We start from the raw sequence: 19462 nt of genomic DNA, 5'->3' as shown, positions 1-19462 counted from the left end.
AAGAGTCATAAGAAAGAGCAAAGTGTGTGACGTGCGCGACCGGCCGAGCTCAAGTAAGTATTCCCCATAGTACCCATACAAGTTTACGTTATGTTTATCAGCTTGCGTAGAACTGCATGCTAGAATAGGCTAAGGATCTAGGAGTGATGCCTTATGTGCCTGCTTATGTGTTACAGCCTTATGAATATTGCATGCTAGAATTGAGTAGACAGCAGTAGGATAGCCTGTTTAGGTTATGCCTGATAGTATGAGCTTAGCATCCTATGTTAAGTGTCGTTTCTTGTTATAAGAATAGTTTTGGCTTGAGTCTGTTTTTCCCTTATCCGAATGCTGCTTGCTTCGTGCTTGGTGGGATTCTGAGTAATAGGAGTTAGCCACTAGGTAAACACGTCACACCACATGTAATCAGGGTTGAATAATCCCAAAGTATTGGAACTGGCCCTATTGCGCAGCTCTTGTTTGAGTCCAACCGTTGTAGGGACGGATCTTTTACTTGAAGGATTATCTAATCCTCATCACATGTGATGGTGTTTAGGTGGTGGCTAACTGGCATTATGAGGAGACCTACAGCAGCTGAGGACCAGTCGTGTTGAACTTGAGTTTTCCCTAGGGCAAGCCTAGGATGAGAATAACAGAGAGTAGCAGTAGTAAAGGGGAGCTGGTGGAGTCGAGGAATTCCTCGGAGAAGGTACGGATAGATGTGGAAGGTAGTATGGGCCCGTACTACTGAAAGCAGAGGATCCGTACCCGAGCCGAGGAAGGCCAAGACGAGACCAAGGAACCTGTAAGTAGTTGAGATCCCTCAGAAAGTAGCAGTACCACTAATGATTATTATGATGTTTTACAGAATGGTGGTACTTCGACCGAGACCGACAGATGGCGGGTCAGGAGAGGGGTCAGGTTCGGGATCTGGCACCGAGCCGATTGATGAGAGGCTACGTGAGTTCATCACGTCGGAGATCACTAGGGGCATCCTTGAGTCGACCCCCATCATCTTTGGGTCGATCAAGGAAGGGATCGTGGAGTTGATGGAGGATCGCCTACGGGCATTCAGGAGCGACTTGGCCTCTAGCCAGTCGGGATCTCGCACGCTGTCCTTCAAGGACTTCAGGGGCAGTGGTGCGCCGGATTTCCATGGGGTGAAGGACCCCATTTTCGCCAGGCGGTGGATTGCGGATATTGAGTCCGCCCAGTTGACCAGCTTCTGCCCCGAGGGGTCGAAGGTGAGGTACGCAGCGGGGTGTTTACGGGACCGAGCCCGGGATTGGTGGGAGTCAGTGGGTGACTCGTTGGGAGCCTCGGCTATCGAGGCAATGACCTGGTCGGACTTTGTGGCTAGGTTCAGGGCAGAGTTTGCACCAGCGGTCGAGCTTCAGCAGCTGGCCAGGGAGTTTCTAGACATGAGGCAGACGACAGAGACCGTGGCGGAGATCACCGCCAAGTTTCGGGAGAGGGCTTTATTGGTGCCCCAGTATGCAGGTGACGAGGATATGAGGAGGACTCGTTACCATGATATGCTACGAGCTGACATTCGGGAGCATGTTAGCTTTTCGGCTTGCCCTACCCTGGACTCCATGATTGCCAGGGCTAGGGAGAGAGAGATAGATTTGGAGCACATCCGGAAACGGAAACTTGAGGACGGTCAGGCAGCAGGGGCTTCGGGGAAGAAGCCCAAAAGATCAGATGGGAGGCCGAAAGGCCAGTCGGGACCGAGCCACTGCAGGAGGTGCGGCAGGCCGCACGAGGGGGCGTGCAGGATGGGATCGTCAGGCTGCTACAAGTGCAGCAAGTTTGGGCATATCAGCAGGGATTGCACTGCTCCTGCTCCAGTTATTCAGACATCGGAGTTGCTGTGTTTCCACTGCAACCAGAGGGGCCACAAAAAGGCCAATTGCCCCATGTTGACAGTTTCAGCGCCAGTGAAGGCGCCAGCTCCAGCGACCCTACGAATCACGGATGGCCGTCAGGGCAGGGCAGAGGCTCCAGTGGTGAGGAGTCGGGCATTTCAGTTGACTGCCGAGGAGGCACGCGCCGCGCCCGATGTGGTGACGGGTATGATTCCTTCCTTCTATCTTTTATTTTACATGGTTATGATATTGATATGTGCTCCGTATGTATACATGTGTATTAGGATCGTTCCATGTGAACGGCATCCCGATTCAGGTATTGTTCAACTCGGGTGCATCCCGATCGTTTGTTTCTCTTGCTCTTAGCAAGAGATTTCATGAGACTTCAGGCGAGTTAGATTGCCCGTTAGAGGTAGAGATTGCTGATGATCGATCGGTGCGAGCATCGATGGTGTTTCGAGATTGTGTTCTGCGACTGTTTGAGGAGCGTTACCTGGTAGACTTGGTTCCCATTCCATTGCGTGGGAACAAGGTGATTATTGGTATGGATTGGTTGAGCCCTAATGGGGCAGTGATAGATTGCGCGCAGCAGCTAGTGCGAGTCAGGACCCCAAGCGGGGGAGAGTTAGTGATTCATGGAGAGCGGCCGCAGTGTGGACCCACTGTATGTTCAGCAGCGAGGGCTAGGCGCTACCTTCAGCAGGGATGCGCGAGTTATGTCGCGTATGTGATGGATACCCGGGAGGCGGGTAAGGCGACCGTGAGCGAGGTCCCGGTGGTTCGAGATTTTGCTGATGTTTTCCCGAAGGAACTACCTGGGATACCTCCGGAGCGACAGGTGGAGTTCAGGATTGACCTCATTCCCGGTGCGGCTCCGATAGCCAAAGCACCATATCGGGTGGCTCCTCCCGAGATGCAGGAGTTGTCTACGCAGCTGCAGGAGCTGCTGGACAAGGGATTTATTCGGCCGAGCAGTTCACCCTGGGGAGCCCCGATTCTGTTCGTAAGAAAGAAGGACGGGTCGCATCGGATGTGTATAGATTATCGGGAGCTGAACAAGGTAACGGTGAAGAACCGATACCCGCTTCCAAGGATTGACGACCTATTTGACCAGCTTCAGGGAGCATCTTGGTTCTCCAAGATTGACTTGCGTTCGGGGTATCATCAGATGAGGGTCAGGGAGGAGGATATACAGAAGACTGCGTTTCGGACGCGCTATGGTCATTACGAGTTCGTGGTGATGCCGTTTGGGCTCACCAATGCTCCTGCCGCGTTCATGGACCTCATGAACCGCGTGTGTAGACCGATGCTGGATCGGTCTGTGATAGTCTTTATCGATGATATCTTGGTCTATTCCAAGACTCGGGAGGAACACGAGGAGCATCTGAGGGAGATATTGGAGACCCTGAGGAGGGAGAGCTTGCATGCCAAGTTCTCCAAGTGTGAGTTTTGGTTGCGCGAGGTGCAATTTCTTGGACACCTCGTCAACCAGAACGGGATTCTGGTTGATCCGGCCAAGGTCGAGGCCGTGATGAGATGGGAGGTCCCGAAGTCTCCATCCGAGATTCGGAGCTTCCTGGGATTGGCGGGCTACTATCGGAGATTTATCCAGGATTTCTCCAAGATAGTCGTACCCCTGACACGACTGACGAAGAAAGCCGTGGTCTTTCGGTGGGGACCCGAGCAGCAGGCTGCGTTTGAGATGCTGAGACAGAAATTGTGTGAGGCACCGATCCTAGCCCTGCCTGAGGGCGTAGAGGATTTTGTGGTTTACTGCGATGCGTCCATTTCAGGGTTGGGCGCAGTTCTGATGCAGAGGGGGCATGTCATTGCCTACGCTTCGCGGTAGCTCAAGCCTCACGAGGCAAATTACCCGACGCAGGATTTGGAGTTGGGGGCGGTGGTCTTTGCCCTCAATATTTGGCGGCATTACCTCTACGGGGTTCGGTGTACCATCTACACGGACCACAAGAGTTTGAGGTACCTCATGGACCAGCCGAATCTGAATATGAGGCAGCGGTGGTGGTTGGACGTGGTGAAGGATTATGATTGCGAGATCCTTTACCACCCGGGGAAGGCCAATGTGGTGGCCGATGCGCTTAGCCGCAAGACGGTGCCGATCAGGGACGTCTGTTTGAGGATGACTGTGGTGACTCCCCTGTTGGAGCAGATTCGGGAAGCTCAACAGGAGGCTATCAAGGAGGAGCATCGGAAGAGCGAGCGTGTAGTGGGTCAGGTTTCCTCCTTTGATTATGATGGCAGAGGACTTTTGACATTACACCGTAGGGTGTGGGTGCCGTATCACGGTGGCGTGCGTCAGATTCTGATAGAGGAGGCGCACAAGTCCCGATTTTCTATTCATCCCGGGGCGACGAAGATGTATAGGGATCTTCGTCCGGATTATTGGTGGCCTTGCATGAAGCGGGATGTCGCATGGTACGTCGAGTGGTGCTTGACCTGCAGGAAGGTCAAGGCCGAACATCAGAGGCCGCATGGCAAGATGCAGCCGTTGGACATTCCACTGTGGAAATGGGAAGATATCACGATGGATTTTATCACAAAGCTTCCCAGGACCGCACGGGGAGTGGATTCGATTTGGGTCATCGTGGATAGATTGACCAAGAGTGCTCACTTTATTCCGATTCAGGAGAGCATATCGGCCGAAAAATTGGCCGACATCTATATCAGGGAGATTGTGGCACGGCATGGGGTGCCAGTATCGGTAATCTCGGACAGGGATGTGCGTTTTACTTCCAGATTCTGGAAGAAATTTCATGACGAGTTGGGCACTCGTCTGCATTTCAGCACCGCCTTTCACCCGCAGACAGATGGTCAGAGTGAGCGGACCATCCAGACTTTGGAGGACATGTTGCGGGCGTGTGTACTGGATTTCGGTGGTAGCTGGGATACCTATCTTCCTTTGGCTGAGTTCTCCTACAACAACAGCTATCACGCGAGTATTGACCGACCCCCGTTCGAGATGTTGTATGGGCGGAAGTGCAGAACCCCGATATGTTGGGGGGAGGTTGGCCAGAGAGTCATGGGAAGCACCGAGGTGGTGCTAGAGACGACTGAGAGGATCCAGCAGGTTCGGAGCAGACTTCAGACTGCGCAGAGTCGGCGGAAAAGCTACGCCGATAGGCGTCGATCCGACTTGGAGTTCCAATTCGGGGATATGGTCCTCCTGAAAGTCTCACCTTGGAAAGGTGTCATTCGATTCAGGAAGCGGGGAAAGTTGGGCCCAAGATTCATCGGGCCGTTCAGGGTTGCAGCCCGGGTGGGCAAGGTGGCGTATAGGCTGGATCTACCAGCCGAGCTCAGTCAGATCCACAGCACCTTCCATGTTTCGCAGCTGCGGAAGTGCCTGGTGGACGATTCAGCAGTAGTACCGTTGGAGGATATTCAGGTTGATGACAGCTTGAATTACATTGAGCGCCCAGTCGCAATACTTGACAGAAAGACCAAGACGTTGAGAAACAAGAGGGTAGAACTAGTAAAGGTGCAATGGCAGCACCGCAAGGGTTCGGAATGGATTTGGGAACCGATGGACGAGATGATGGAGCATTACCCCGAGCTGTTTCAGGACCGGGCAGCAGACTTCGAGGACGAAGTCTAAAATAAGTGGGGGAGATTTGTAGCACCTGTTTCCGGTATGTGAATTTTATTTGAGCATTGCCCTATTTTAGCCTTGGACTTGGCGAGTCATAAGGTCCGACTCGCCGAGTAGGGACGAGACTCAGGACACGTTTTAAGTGGGCGACTCGGCGAGTCCATATCCTGGACTCGGCGAGTCACCGCTGCTGGATGAAACCCTAAGTTTCAAGGGTTTGCACCCTATTTAAACCCTCATTCCGCCCCAACTCGTCCCCATTCACCCCCAGAACTCCCCCAACATCGTTTTCCCTTATTTCCTTAAGAGATTGAAGTGTTCTTGGTGTGTTCTTGAAGGTTTGGAGGAGAAAGAGGAGTAGATCAAGAAGAGGAGAAGGAGATCAGCCATCTTTGTGTCATTTCAACATTTTCCTTGAGGTATATCTCGTTTTTCCCCTGTTTCTATGCTTAGGATTTCATTTGGGACACTCTTGAGCAATTCTTCAAGCTTGTTTGTGCTTAATGATTCGTAATAAGTGGATTAACCTTTAGATCTAAGCAAGATTGAGCTCCAGGAGCTCAGATCTGTGAGCTTTATGGCCCCATGTGGCTTGTTCATCCTAGATCTACCCTTTTGAGGCATTTTTGCACCCTAAAATCCACATTAGTAAATATCCACACGTAAAGTTGGAAACTTTACGTGTGATTTGTGTCCTAGAAGTCCAGATCTATGAATGGCATGGACTGAAATCGAGTAAATCTGTGTATTTGGTGGATGCATGGCGACGACTCGGCGAGTCGTATAGGTGACTCGGCGAGTCTGGTCGCGAGTCACCGATTTGGTCCCTTCATGATGTATCGAGTTGAGCCGTGAGTCACAGGGGGTGACTCGGTGAGTTGGGAGCTGAACTCATCCATGTTAGGACTCGGCGAGTCAATGCCCTGACTCGGCGAGTCCAAGGCAATCTTCATAGATTAAGAACAGACTCGGCGAGTTGTTCATACAACTCGGCGAGTCTTAGCATAAAGTGTTCTTCGGATGAAGATGAACTCGACGAGTTGTTCATACAACTCGGCGAGTAGGATGAAGGAGTTGAATGACAGTTAGAAGATGAACTCGTCGAGTCATAGCCCAACTCGACGAGTAGAACCAAGGACCCAGGACAATAGTTGCTAGGGACTCGGCGAGTGGAGATCCACTCGGCGAGTCGGGTCAACTGAAAGTTGACTCTAGCTTTGGCTTAGAGCCAGACCGGGGGTAAAATGGTCATTTTACCTAAAGGGCAGTTAGCAGTGTTTGATTGAGTATGTTGTGGGAATTGCAGTCGGAGGACTCCCGGAGCAGCAGCAGTCAGTTAGTTCCCGATCAGTTCAGCAGCTACTTTGAGGTGAGTTACCTTCCAGTAGTGATGGGTCTAAGGCCACACTGCCGGCCCACCAGTAGGAGACGTATGATAGATGATTGTCTTTGTGATATCATCTAGGTTTGCTATTACCTATTATGTTACATGCTATCATGATACATTGTATGCAATAGTATTAGAGTTCGGTTGTTAGGACCGCTGGGTAGTCAGACACCCCAGAATTATCTGACTGTATGTGATGGTATGCTTGTATGTTGGTCTATTATGTTATGCGATAGAGGTAGCGGGAGGGGACCAGTCCCCGAGGATCGGTTGTTAGGACTGATGGGTAGTCAGCACCCCAGAATGGCTTGACATGGGTAGTCAGCACCCCAGAATGGCTTGACACGGGTAAGACGGCACCCCAGAATGGCCGTATGGGTAGGTCGGCACCCTAGAATGGCCGTACCGGGTAGTCAGGCACCCCAGAATAGCCTGGCAGTACGTATGTTATGTGTTCGTATGGTATGTGGTACGTTGGGGGAACTCACTAAGCTTTGTGCTTACGTTTACAGTTTTGTTTTCAGGTACCTCTGCATCGAAGGGGAAGGAGCCGGCGCGGTAGCGGCACGTCATACACACACTCTTCGGTTTCCGCATTAACGAGATTTACTGGGATTGTACTCTGATATTTTGATGGGATGTATGGTTTGACTTTTTAGAACATGGTTACGATGTGTTATGGGGTGATCAAACAATGTTTTTATTTATTAATGTTTTCTAAAGTAATATTTTAAAAATGAAAATTTCGGACGTAAAAATTGGGTCGTTACAAACATGCCAACTACGATTAATTATTTTTTTTAAAAGAACAAAGATAATGAAGAAAAACTACCCTCTCCTTTAATTCTGTATTTCTTTATTGCTAGTGTTACATATTTTTGATTGCAACTACTTATTGTGACTTCTGCCAAATCAAATTCATACAGACATGATAGATTTGCCTCTTTTTATATGTCCTCTATTGTAGTAATACCAAAGGCCAATTCTCGGTCTCCTTATACTTGCAAGAAATTTCTTCTTACCTAATGACTAATTCTACAAGAAATGCAGTTATGTGAGAATTCTCAGTTTAATTCACCTGAATGTAGGAGATATGAAGAGCATATGCATCCAACACTTTGACCTAAAAGAATATCAAAACCCATAAAAGCATAGTTTATTAAAATAAATTTATAGAAAGTCCAGAATGAACTTTGAAAATATAAAAGCATAAACAATAAATACTTCTTCCAGTGCTTTCGTATATAAGTCGTTAGATTAAACATGACCCAAAAAGTTAAACAGAACCTAGCAAATGAAAACAATGTACCTTTTTTTTCAAAATGTCTATATCCTTTGATAACACTCTTCTCGTAGAGACTTCATTTCAGCCTCATATGATTTCCATTGTATACAATCGAGTAATACATGAGCGACATAACATAAAAAGGAACAGTGAATCTTGAATCTTCATATGTGCTGAAAGAACCTTCAATCAACTCAAGTTGCTGGAGAAAATTGCATTATCTTATCATAGAAATTCTACAAATGAATAAAGGAAGAAAAAGTGTTTACTTGGATCATCCATGTAAACTCTAATTGTCATGGCTTTCCATATTTCATGATCTATGGGGTTATAACTCCCATGGATTATCCATGGAGCACCTTATGGGTTTACCCCAATTCATATAAACTATGGATCATTAGCCCAGCATACAAGAATGGATGATTTACACAATTAATCTCATATATTTAATTAGTCTCTTTTTGATCACTTAATTAATTCCAAATTAATTCTTTGATCAATACTAATTAAATAATATTATTAATATATTAGAACTTATAATATATTAATAATCATTAAGTGACATTTCTCTTATTTAGTCTATCTAAATGTTGCAATGCCATGCAACCCAAATGGACCATGCCAAGCGGGTCAAGTACATTCCAGAAATAATTATGAACTTAGACACTCAATCCAACATTTTCAAGGTCAAGGATGAACATGATGGTACTAAACGATACAAATCCAGATTAGTAGTCAAGGAGTTTCAACAGAAAAAGGGAATTGATTTCATTGAAATTTTCTCTCCAGTGGTGAAGTTGACTACCATCCGACTTGTTCTCAGTATCGTAGCAGTAGAAGGATTGCATCTAGAGCAGTTAGATGTGTTTTTTTCATATACATGTGTTTTTTTCTTTTTTTAGAGAAGGTTGGCAAACGAATTTGATAACGATTTATGATTTCAAATATATGTAAAAGCATTAGTCGGAGGGATGTAGTATTCACCAAATTACACAGATAGTTGGTCTCTTACTTGCTTTAATCCTACTTCATTACCAGAAACATGCTTCAATATCTGTTTCTTAAGGTAAGTATGGTGTTGTTTTATCAACTTTAGATTTCATATTCATATATACATTCTTAATGTAAACCCTCTTCTTTTGCTCTACATTTCATCACTAAAGTTACTGATTTTGTTATTGTGGAATAACAAGGGTACAATGTTGTTCTTCCAGATAAACTGAAAACAGGAATGTGGAATGTTTACAGGTAATAGTGTAATACTCATAACTCATTGGTTCGTCAGCAAACATTGCATTGCTTGAAAGTTGCTATTAACTGAATTGTTAGAACAAATTACACAATAGAAAAACAACCACATGCTTCAAATATTATATTAACTGATAACCCTCAATAATAGCCAAATGATTACAAAAAAGAAAAATAAAATTGGTTGATTTAAGAAAGCGACTCCCATTTTTTTTTTTTTTTTCAGATTTCACATTAAAGATAGATGATATTGATACCACATACTCTATTCCCTATTATAACCTCTTTTACAATCAACTAAATATAATAAATATCCTATATAATCCACATAAGATGGTTCTGAGAAAATTGAGAATGTTTATGTTATGAGCAAATTTGTTGCACGATGCTTTGTGTATGGTAGGTAAACATACTTCTTTCTTGCATTTTTCACGTTTTTAATTGGTATGATTATATACTTTACAAGAATTGGTTTGAAACAAGTGACAACTTCAACATACCAGGGTCCACACAGACAATAGCAACTAAAGATGAGTTGAAGCTGACACCTGTTTCAAACCAATTTTTGGAATCGGCATTCTACCTTTCATTTATAATAAACAATTTTTTATTTCCCCCTTTTATGTTCACTGAATATACACTTGCATATTCTTTCCTTTTGTTTTATGATATTCTTTTAATCAGAAAAAATAAAATATTAAATGTTTATATCCTTAAATAAAAAGCAATACTTTCTCACATTTTTCTGTTGGGAAATCACTAATATATTTAAATATAATATTTAAATTAATTAATTGTTTGTATATTAAGAAAAAGAAACAAAGAGAATATCCTTAAATATAGATTCTATAATAACATATTCTTTTATGTCTTTATATATATATATATATATATATATATATATATATATATATATATATATATATATATATATATATATATATATATACAAAAACGTTTTTTTTTTACTTTAGGCAAGTTCGTGCTTTACACGCATATGTTTTTTAGCGCGTCTGGATGTCTCTTTCTTCTTCTTATGCACGTAGGATTGAAGATTTACAGAAAAAGAATATAGGTTTCCTCAAGATGAGTCATCTGCTTTTCATCTTAAGAAGGATACGTTTCATTGAAGGAGGACACTTGGTTTCTTTTCTTACATCTTTCCCAATATAGGCCTAGAGATCATCGCCTCCTCCTCTGCCTCTATTTTTTTCTCTTCCTATTCCTTTCTCTTCTCTAGAAGACGATTTATACCTTCAAATTGACTAGAAAATGATGCTTCTTCTCTTCATACTGCTCTCTTTATTTCTTCTCTAGCGTGGGGATGATCCATCGCCTCCCACCACCCCTTATCACTACTTTTTATCTTCCCAAGTACGCCTTTTTGTCTTTCCAAGACCAACAACCTTTGTCCTCCCAAGAGCTTTTCATTCATGAGTCATCCGGTCCTTAATCTTCATGATTACACATTTCAAAGACACTTGGTCTCCACTCTTCTTTTCTTTGTTCATGAGCCAAATGTTACACTTCGAAGGACCACCACTCTTGACTTTCACTCATGAGACATCTGTATCCCACAACCTCTTCCATCTTCCATCCTCTTCTCCATATTGTTCTTCATACTATTGCACAATGTATTCTTGGTTTCTTCTATCTGTCTCTAGAAACTGAAAAGCCGCAACTTCAAATTAGGCTGTTATGTTCTTCTCATCGTCATCAAGAATTGTCCATCATTTTGCTTGGTTCAAGGTAGAATATTCATACCTTTTCTAAACTAAAATGTAACCTCAATTTATTTGAAACCCATCTTCAATTAAATATCAATTTGGTGTTGAAGAAAAATTTAGTTTATCGTATGTGCAGATGTAACGGTGGCATCATAAATATTCCCATTTGATCTCCCTTCTTTTTACGTAGCTGATTCTAAAGAATCATTGCTTTCTCTCTCTGCTTGTTTATTGTGTCAGGTTTAGTTTTGGTTCTACTCTGGGTGAATCACAGGTAATTATCCTTTGTCTGATCATTCTCTACTTTTCTGATTTCTCCTTTATCTCCAATTGTATAAGGTTTTCTCAGTGTAATCTTTGTTCTATACGATTATATGACTATATTAGGATTTCCAGAAAAACAAAACAACACACAATGCATCTTAAAACAAATAACACATGATATGAGGTTTCCTTTTTGCTATCATATCTATATTCTTTCTTACTGAACTCTTGTTAATATCTTCAAGTCAACAAACTAAAAATATCTGAATGGAAATCATCCTCTATTTGTTCCCCCTTTTACGTCTTCTTAAACAGGTGATGATGTTAGATATACTTCCACTCCTTTTCCTTCCAACCCTTAGGCTCCTTATCAACAATTGAAGATGCTGACATCAACTATTAAGGTACTGCCATTTCCCTACAATTGTTCAGTTAAAACCATAAACACTACTGGTAAGAAAACATTTATATGCCTCAATAGTGAAGTTATAGCATCAACCAAACTGATTATGTTGCAACCTTTTTCTTAGTTATGTGGTGTGTTTGTTGAAGGAACAATGAAGGTGTTGGATAAAGATCGGACTTTATTTTGTTCTGGGATTTCAACCAAAAAGAGAGAAAATGTTTCAATATGTTGGCACAAAGATTAGAACTCGCAAATCGCTAAATTGCAGATCAAGCTAATGATAACCTTTAAATCGTAAAAATACCCAATAACAAATATGGAAGCAACTCATTTCCAAGGAAGACATGGCTAACCGCGTACATTAATGTCAAGTCATCAGGACTGAGAAAATGAGAGTCATAGAGGAGATTGGATATTCTGAGAAGTACCTTGCACATGTTAAATATCTTAATATGTTCCTTTCAAGACATTGTATTTTATAAAAGCTGCCTATTTACAGCAGTGCACATTATGTTGAGCTAAACTTTTTAGTGTAGTTTATTTTTTTTACCCTTTATAAAAATGCACTTTTACTTTCTTATCCATAATAGCAACATACTTTCAGTGGCTTCTTCTCCCGATATCTACTATACCTAAAATATTACGCTAATCGTGGGTCGTGCTTAGCATGACCTTTATACATTTCTAGTGTGTGTATATATATATATATATATTCCTAAGTTAGCAAAGTAAACTTGCCATCATTTTCACATATGAGGTCTATCTCTTTGGCTCTTTTCGTATATTATCCTTATGTTTTTAGGGATTTTCATTTTACTCCTCCTAATTCTTTTTTTTTCATTTTCTACCCTGTGTTCTCATTCGTCTCTTTTGGACCGTCCCGTTTTGCATGTGGATGTGGATGGTACCGTTTTGGACGCGTGTCCCATTTTGGACATGTGTTTTGCTCTAATGCTTTCATCAATTACTCTAGTTCAACTGGGATTAGTCCACATCCTCAACTATGCTTTAATCCTCATCCGCACCGCTTTAATCGACCGAAGCTTAGCCCAAAAAAAAAAAAAACTTTTCTGTTCGCCAGCATGGAACCATTGACGCGATGCTTTGCAAGGTCTCGCTTCTTTTCCATTGCCTTATCTACCTTGCTCAAGTGAATGCCTGACCAGTAATATTTGTAGACTTTGCTTTGGCTGACAATTGCCAGGTTTTATTTTTAAAATGTTTGATGCTTGATTTCCTTCATCTGTGTTTGATTTTGATTCTTCTTTGCACAACCAAGTTCCACAACGAATGGAAGCTACAGACTTTCTTCCGGTTGACCGAACCCAAATTCAAAATGAAATAAAATGAAGACAAACATCGGCTGTTCAGGTGCGTTTTCCATCATCTCTTATGTCCCTCTTTCTGAAATTCCAAGCCAAAGAAGATAAATGTTCAGTTGATTTCGATCAGAAGGAAACACCATGATACACTGCACAAGCCATTTTTCTCTAAACCACTAGAATCGACTTTCTTATTGTTGAACTTTTAGGTTAATTTTTTGACTTTTAGGAAAGAAATATCATTCCACATGTCTCAAATTGGAAATTGTTTGTGTTACTTTACATGCTATATCTTTTTGCGACGGCGTGGAATAGTTTTTTGGTATATCGATTTCGCTTACAGGTTTCATCGGAGATAGGAGGTGACATATATTCACATTCATTCAAGTTAAAGAGTATAAGTGCTTAAAACAAAAACCTTTCTTCAGTTGGTTCGTATTTTTTTACTTAGATTTCAGAAAATTCGATGAAGATGCTTATTTTTTTACAAAAACCCTTCATCTTTATATATGTTTTCCACCATTTGGAGCTAGAATTTTTGTTTAGTTGGTTTTAGCATGCAAAGTGTTTGTTGATATGCCTCAAAGAGATGATAATCATACTTCAAATCTTTTTATTTTATCGTTTACCCTTTTCAACCATCTTTTGTTAGGATTTTTTAGGCCATGTTGGCATCTTTTAAAAATATAAAAAGAATAAAAAACTTAATTGTTACTTTTTTTTTCTAATTTCAGTTTCTAAATATAACAAAAACATTTACACGGGTTTATCAAATCTGGCTTTTGATTTATTTGTCTATTGGAAAATGAGAAACGAGACTAGAAAGATAGAAAAAGTGGTAGGTTGGATTCTAAGAAATGCACTGATGTAGAGATTTGCACTATGTGCAATTTATCTCTTAATAAGATCTCAAAATTGAGAAACAAATACCGGTAAAAAAGATACCATTTTCATTTGGGATCTCAATTCGAGCGATGTTAAAAATAAATATTTATAAAAAAAAATGGTCAATTACAATTTTTAATCAAGATCTGTTCTATGTTTCTTAGACCAATTGATATGCAATTTTTTCCATTAAGAATTGTCACTGTTGGTTTTTATACAATTTTTCATCAATATGTTTCTTCACATCTTGATACACCAATATACAAGACAACTTTAGAAATGATGAAATCCATCATATATGGGTTTTGGCTTTTTTTTGACGGAATTGATAGAATTCAATTCCGTCCCAAACGGATCATGAAATGAAATCTCACATTTGAATATCATTGGATTCCGCGTGAATAAAAGAGTATCTTTAGACCATATTTGTTGTGTATCCCAGGAGAATCCAACGGAATTGGAATCTAGGATTTCATTTCATTGTGTTTTTGTGTACTAGATTTTTGTTGATATAGACGTGTTTTAGCTCATGGACAAAATTTTCATTGACATTTTACTTTGATTATTGTGCGTTTGTAAGACAATGTACTATACTTTAACATAGAAGCAACACCTTCCAACCTAGCAATGCAATGCAGGGGAAACTTTTCTAGTTATGTAATTAAGAAAACCATATGCATATCCTTCGCGGAAAAAATAGCTTATTTTATTATGGCTTTTTATTCTTCTTTGTGAACAAGAAACGGTTGATCTTTCCTAATCGTCCTCCGCAAATTACAAATTCTTTGTGAAAGAGAAACAGTTACATCATATTAATCGCTTTTTAAATGGACATAAATAACCATTAACTATTCATCAACTAAAATTGTATCTATTTATAAATATATAAATAAATTACTAAAATGCAATGTTAATGTACACTTTTCATTTTGTTAACCCAACGATTCAATTGGTTTGTTACATTGTATGGTAAACATCTTTAATTATGCATATTAGTTTAGAGATTGACATTTAAGTGCATGTTTTTATTTATTTATTTATGTAGGCTCCAAGATCATTTCTTGAATCTTACGAGGAGTCATCGAAGGTTATAGTTTTATATCAAACGGCGGAATAAACATTAAACAAAAGCTAGCAAGGGCGTTAGGAGAGTTACAAAAGTACAAATGATAAAATGAGAAATACAACAACCAAACCAATCTAACCACTTGAATCTAAAATATAAAAGTAAAATAATAAAGTACGTGACTACAATTAAAAACAATTAGTTTACAACCAATCTAACCGCTTAAATCTAAATTGTAAAAGTAAAAGAAATACATGTTACCCGATTTTATAACCGATCTAAAATGTAAAAGTAAAGAATAAAGTAGGTGAGTGTTAACTACAATTAAAGAGAATTAGTTTAACAATATAACATGCAGTCTGTTTTAAGGGTTAACTCGTCATTCATTTCATGTGTTTAAATAACATTCTAACCATTTTTAAGTTCATAGTGATGTGGGCTATAGATGATTGTGTCTATACTAAAGTACATTGCTATTTACTGTCATTGAATTGTAACAATGTACTTTTATAGTACAATGGTTTAGTTTGAAATATTTTTAAAATATAAGTAATCTGTTATATAATACTAATGTGAGAAATATATTATTTAAAAAAAAATGAAAGTACATTATTTTTTAACGCATTTAGCCCATATTTAGACCGATTACAAGAATAGCAATGGAAGTGCAATGCTATTTATTGTAGTTAACCCTCTAATGTGATTGTACTTGAATTTACAGTTAGGTTAACTGTCAAAAATAAGTATAATGAATGTATGTTGATATAATGAAAAAAAAAAAAAAGTTTTATGTGTTTGTATAATTAGATCAAATGAACGATATAAATACAAAAAATAATGAATTTCATAGTACAATGCTAAAATTGTTTTTTTTTTAAACAAATGAAAGTATGATGTTATACAAGAAAGCAAAATCGATCTGCTGTTTTTAACTCATTTCACAAAAATGGAGAGTAGGTTGTGTGCATAAATGACAATAGTTCTACTTATTGTTGAAAATTGTTTTTTCAATCATTCAGAAAAATGAATATTATTATAACTCTTTGTTTGAATCACTTATAACTTAGCAAGCAAAATTTTTATTGTAGACAAAAAAGAAATAAACAGACTTTTTCTGTTCTTGAGCCACAAAAATAGATTAAAGCTCAGAAGCGCTGTATAACTCTTCATTATCAGAGAGATGTAAGGGACCAAGCCTCACAATTAGCGCGTTTTTCATCATGGCTTTGAAATGCACCAGCCGGGAATCGAACCCGGGTCTGTACCGTGGCAGGGTACTATTCTACCACTAGACCACTGGTGCCTTTTGGTTTGAAGTGGATGCTGTTTTTAAATCTACTATTAGATAGAAAAAAAACGAACCCATTAAAACGGATCGGGTCAAGTCTATCCTCCAAAAAGTGTTACATATATGAAAGAAAAAATGTTAATAAAATGATTTGGGTGGTTTAAAAGTATAAGTATTTGAATAAACTTTAGACAACTTAGACCGTCCTTTTGATCCATTTTATTTTTTTAGTTAATTCTAAAATCATGCAACCGATCGAAAATTACATCATTTGATTATCAATTGATCGAAACGTGCAGCTCTATAGTAACATCCACGATGAGGACTTTTATAGGGTATTGCTATTTGAGATAAGCTTTGAAATTTTTATTATCATTTTATATACATAACTATGATTTTTAGTAGAGCAAAAATGGGAAATGTTTTTTTTTTTTTTTTTTTTTTTTTTGGAGGGTGGTTTCAAGAAAACATAAGTATCGTTTAGACTTTAGATATTCTTTTTATCTTGTGTCTAGTCTGCAAAATTTAATCCATAAAAAAAAAAAAGTAATCTTTTAGGGGTAGGTCTCACACATCATGAGGTTGTAAATTTAGTTGTGGGAGAAGAGGCTAATTGAACAAAGTGTTACCAATTAAAGTTGATATATATATATATATATATATATATATATATATATATATATATATATATATATATATATATATATATATATATATTTTGCATAGACTTTATTTCGATTACCTACTAGATTCACTTTAGATAAGAGATGTGTGGATGTTGACTATTTATTGTGCCTGATTTTTTTATTTTCATATGTTCACTTATTTATTTATTTATTTATTTGATGGGAAAGCACTTATTTATACATTATCTTGTGGTGTCTTCTATTTGGGATCAAGCCGGTATATCAATGATGCCTCAATTTATCATCAAATTCTGTATGTTTTATATTTTCTTTGGTTTTTGGGTATGTTTACCCTCAACTGTGGTGTGGAATGTTGGTTCATAGCAAGCTCAGGTTTGGCAATTGTCTTTGGTTATTGGAAGTTTGGATGTTGGGGCAGCGTTGTTCAGTTTTCCAGGTGTGACTTTGATCTACTTAGAATCTAATTTTGGCATGTTATGTCGGTAGGGTTTGTAGTGGTATTGATCCCACTACCGTTTTGGCAGTATTTCTAGATCAACTTGGAAGTTTTCTCGAGCTATTGTGTATAGGTGGGATCTGTTTAGATTCAATCAAGGTGGGGGATCTTGTATCGGTCGTTCATAAGGACGTTATTGTTAATGGTTGAGGTTCGTCATTTCGTCAAATATGTTGGTACTTCACCATTTGGGTAAGGTTGTGAGGATGAAAGAGTGCAGTAGATCCAGGGTTGGTTATGTGTCTCCCCTTGGGGGTGTACATTGTGGTAGTGCCTCGATTATGGTTATGAGGGGTGCAAGTGGTCTAAGTAAGATAGCATGAGACTGTTTGGTTAGTATTATTAGCATGATTATCATTTGGGTTATAACATTCGATGTAACGCCTGTTTCCTGGTATGCATTTAAATTTATAATTTATTCATGTTTACAGAGCAACTCGACGAGTTGGAAGCCCCAAACTCATAGAGTATAAATGGTTTAGGACACGGGTTAAGAAACCTACTCGATGAGTTGGAGGCCTCAACTCGACGAGTAGGTTGGCATAAATGAAACCCTAATTTTTAAGGTTTTATACCCTATTTAAAGGCCTTAATGTTTCATTCTGGCCCCCCTCATCGCCCCCTCAATCCAGAGAAAACCCTAATCGTGACTCTTTCCCCATTTTGAGTGTGTGTGAGCCTAAAGAGTGTTCCTTGGTGCTTTTCTTGAAGGAGCGTGAAGTTGGTAGTGCAAAGTTGAAGGGAGAAGCTTTAGATCCAGGATTTTTAGTGTTGTTGCAACCATTTGGAGATATAAAGTCGATACCTAGACTATTTATTTGCTAGATCTCTCATCTGAGAAGTTTATGGCCTTTAGTAGCTTATTTTGGTGCATTCATGGATTTGAACATGTTATAAAGTTATGATTTTAGATCTAGACATTTCATTACCTATTAAAACTTAAAGTTGCCAGCTTTATCAAGTCTTGGCCCTCCTCCATGCCCTAGGTCCCTTATAAAGCTTAGTTTTAGTGTTTTTATCCTCTTGATACCATGCATGGACGTAAAGTTAGCAACTTTACGTGGTATTTCTGCCCAATGGGACTAGATCTATGGTTTGGAGGCATTAGACTCGCTTGGAAGTAACTGAATGCATTAAGACTAAGGAAACTTGATGAGTTGTTTACCCAACTCGGCGAATTGGATCATGGTCCCCCGATATTTTTGATTACTGAGAAAACTCGGCGAGTTAGCTAGGTTATTCTCGGTTTTATGAAGATAGAAGGAACTCGACGAGTCCATAAGGGGACTCGACGAGTTGTACTAAAAATACCCGATTCTATTGAGAAGGAGGAACTTGACGAGTTGAAGGAAAACTCGACGAGTTGGATCGCGATTTCACGATTTTGTGTACAAAACTTTAGTCGGATCAATACCACTACAAAGCCACATCCTTTATTGATCAAGCCCATGTGGAACTACTCATACCGACTCTGAATTTGATTGACAAATCAACTGTTGCCCTTCAGGAGTACATATAACAATCTATACGTCCAACTATCAATCTCTCAGCAATTGAATCTTGATCTCAGTGACCCAACCGTCTCGAAACTCTAACATTGGCACACCCGAAAAAACACGGACCATAATCGAATTCCTATCCAACGGCCACCTATCGTGAAGGCACTCATTCTCTCTTGAGCATATGTAACATGCATCGTCTCGCTTTGTACTTTAACTTGACTACCACATGACCCCAACCTCATATATTCAGACCGCATATCCTCATAACCAAAACTTCTTTACTACGTTAGATTGAGGATCCTCCCCATATAATACCTAGTTCTCCCCCCCCCCCCCCCCCACACACACACACACTTAGGGTTCGAACCATCATCCATTAACATACCAACAGACCACACTTCAAATTGGCTCACCAGATGTACCATTTCACGACTCGTGGAACGTAAACGCAACACTCGATGTCCTTCCAAAATAACTTACAG

At 40.0% G+C, this 19462-nt stretch overlaps 1 long non-coding RNA gene and 2 other non-coding genes across 3 annotated transcripts; 1 reads left to right on the top strand and 2 right to left on the bottom strand.

The window, feature by feature from the left end:
* Positions 1-12768: 12768 nt before the first annotated feature.
* LOC145011922 (uncharacterized) lies at positions 12769-13421 on the top strand. Its single transcript, XR_013664328.1, has 2 exons — positions 12769-12978; positions 13054-13421. It is a non-coding gene; the product is annotated as an uncharacterized LOC145011922 (long non-coding RNA).
* A 2767-nt stretch (positions 13422-16188) lies between these two features.
* LOC145013692 (small nucleolar RNA snoR114) lies at positions 16189-16274 on the bottom strand. Its single transcript, XR_013665239.1, has one exon. It is a non-coding gene; the product is annotated as a small nucleolar RNA snoR114 (small nucleolar RNA).
* Positions 16275-16279: 5 nt separating this feature from the next.
* On the bottom strand, positions 16280-16350 carry TRNAG-GCC (transfer RNA glycine (anticodon GCC)). The gene has a single exon. It is a non-coding gene; the product is annotated as a tRNA-Gly (tRNA).
* Between the last annotated feature and the right edge of the window lie 3112 nt (positions 16351-19462).

This window comes from Lactuca saligna, chromosome 8 (genome assembly GCF_052625555.1).
Source record: "Lactuca saligna cultivar CGN05327 chromosome 8, ASM5262555v1, whole genome shotgun sequence".
NCBI lineage: Eukaryota > Viridiplantae > Streptophyta > Magnoliopsida > Asterales > Asteraceae > Lactuca > Lactuca saligna.
This window is presented reverse-complemented; position numbering and strand designations above follow the sequence as displayed.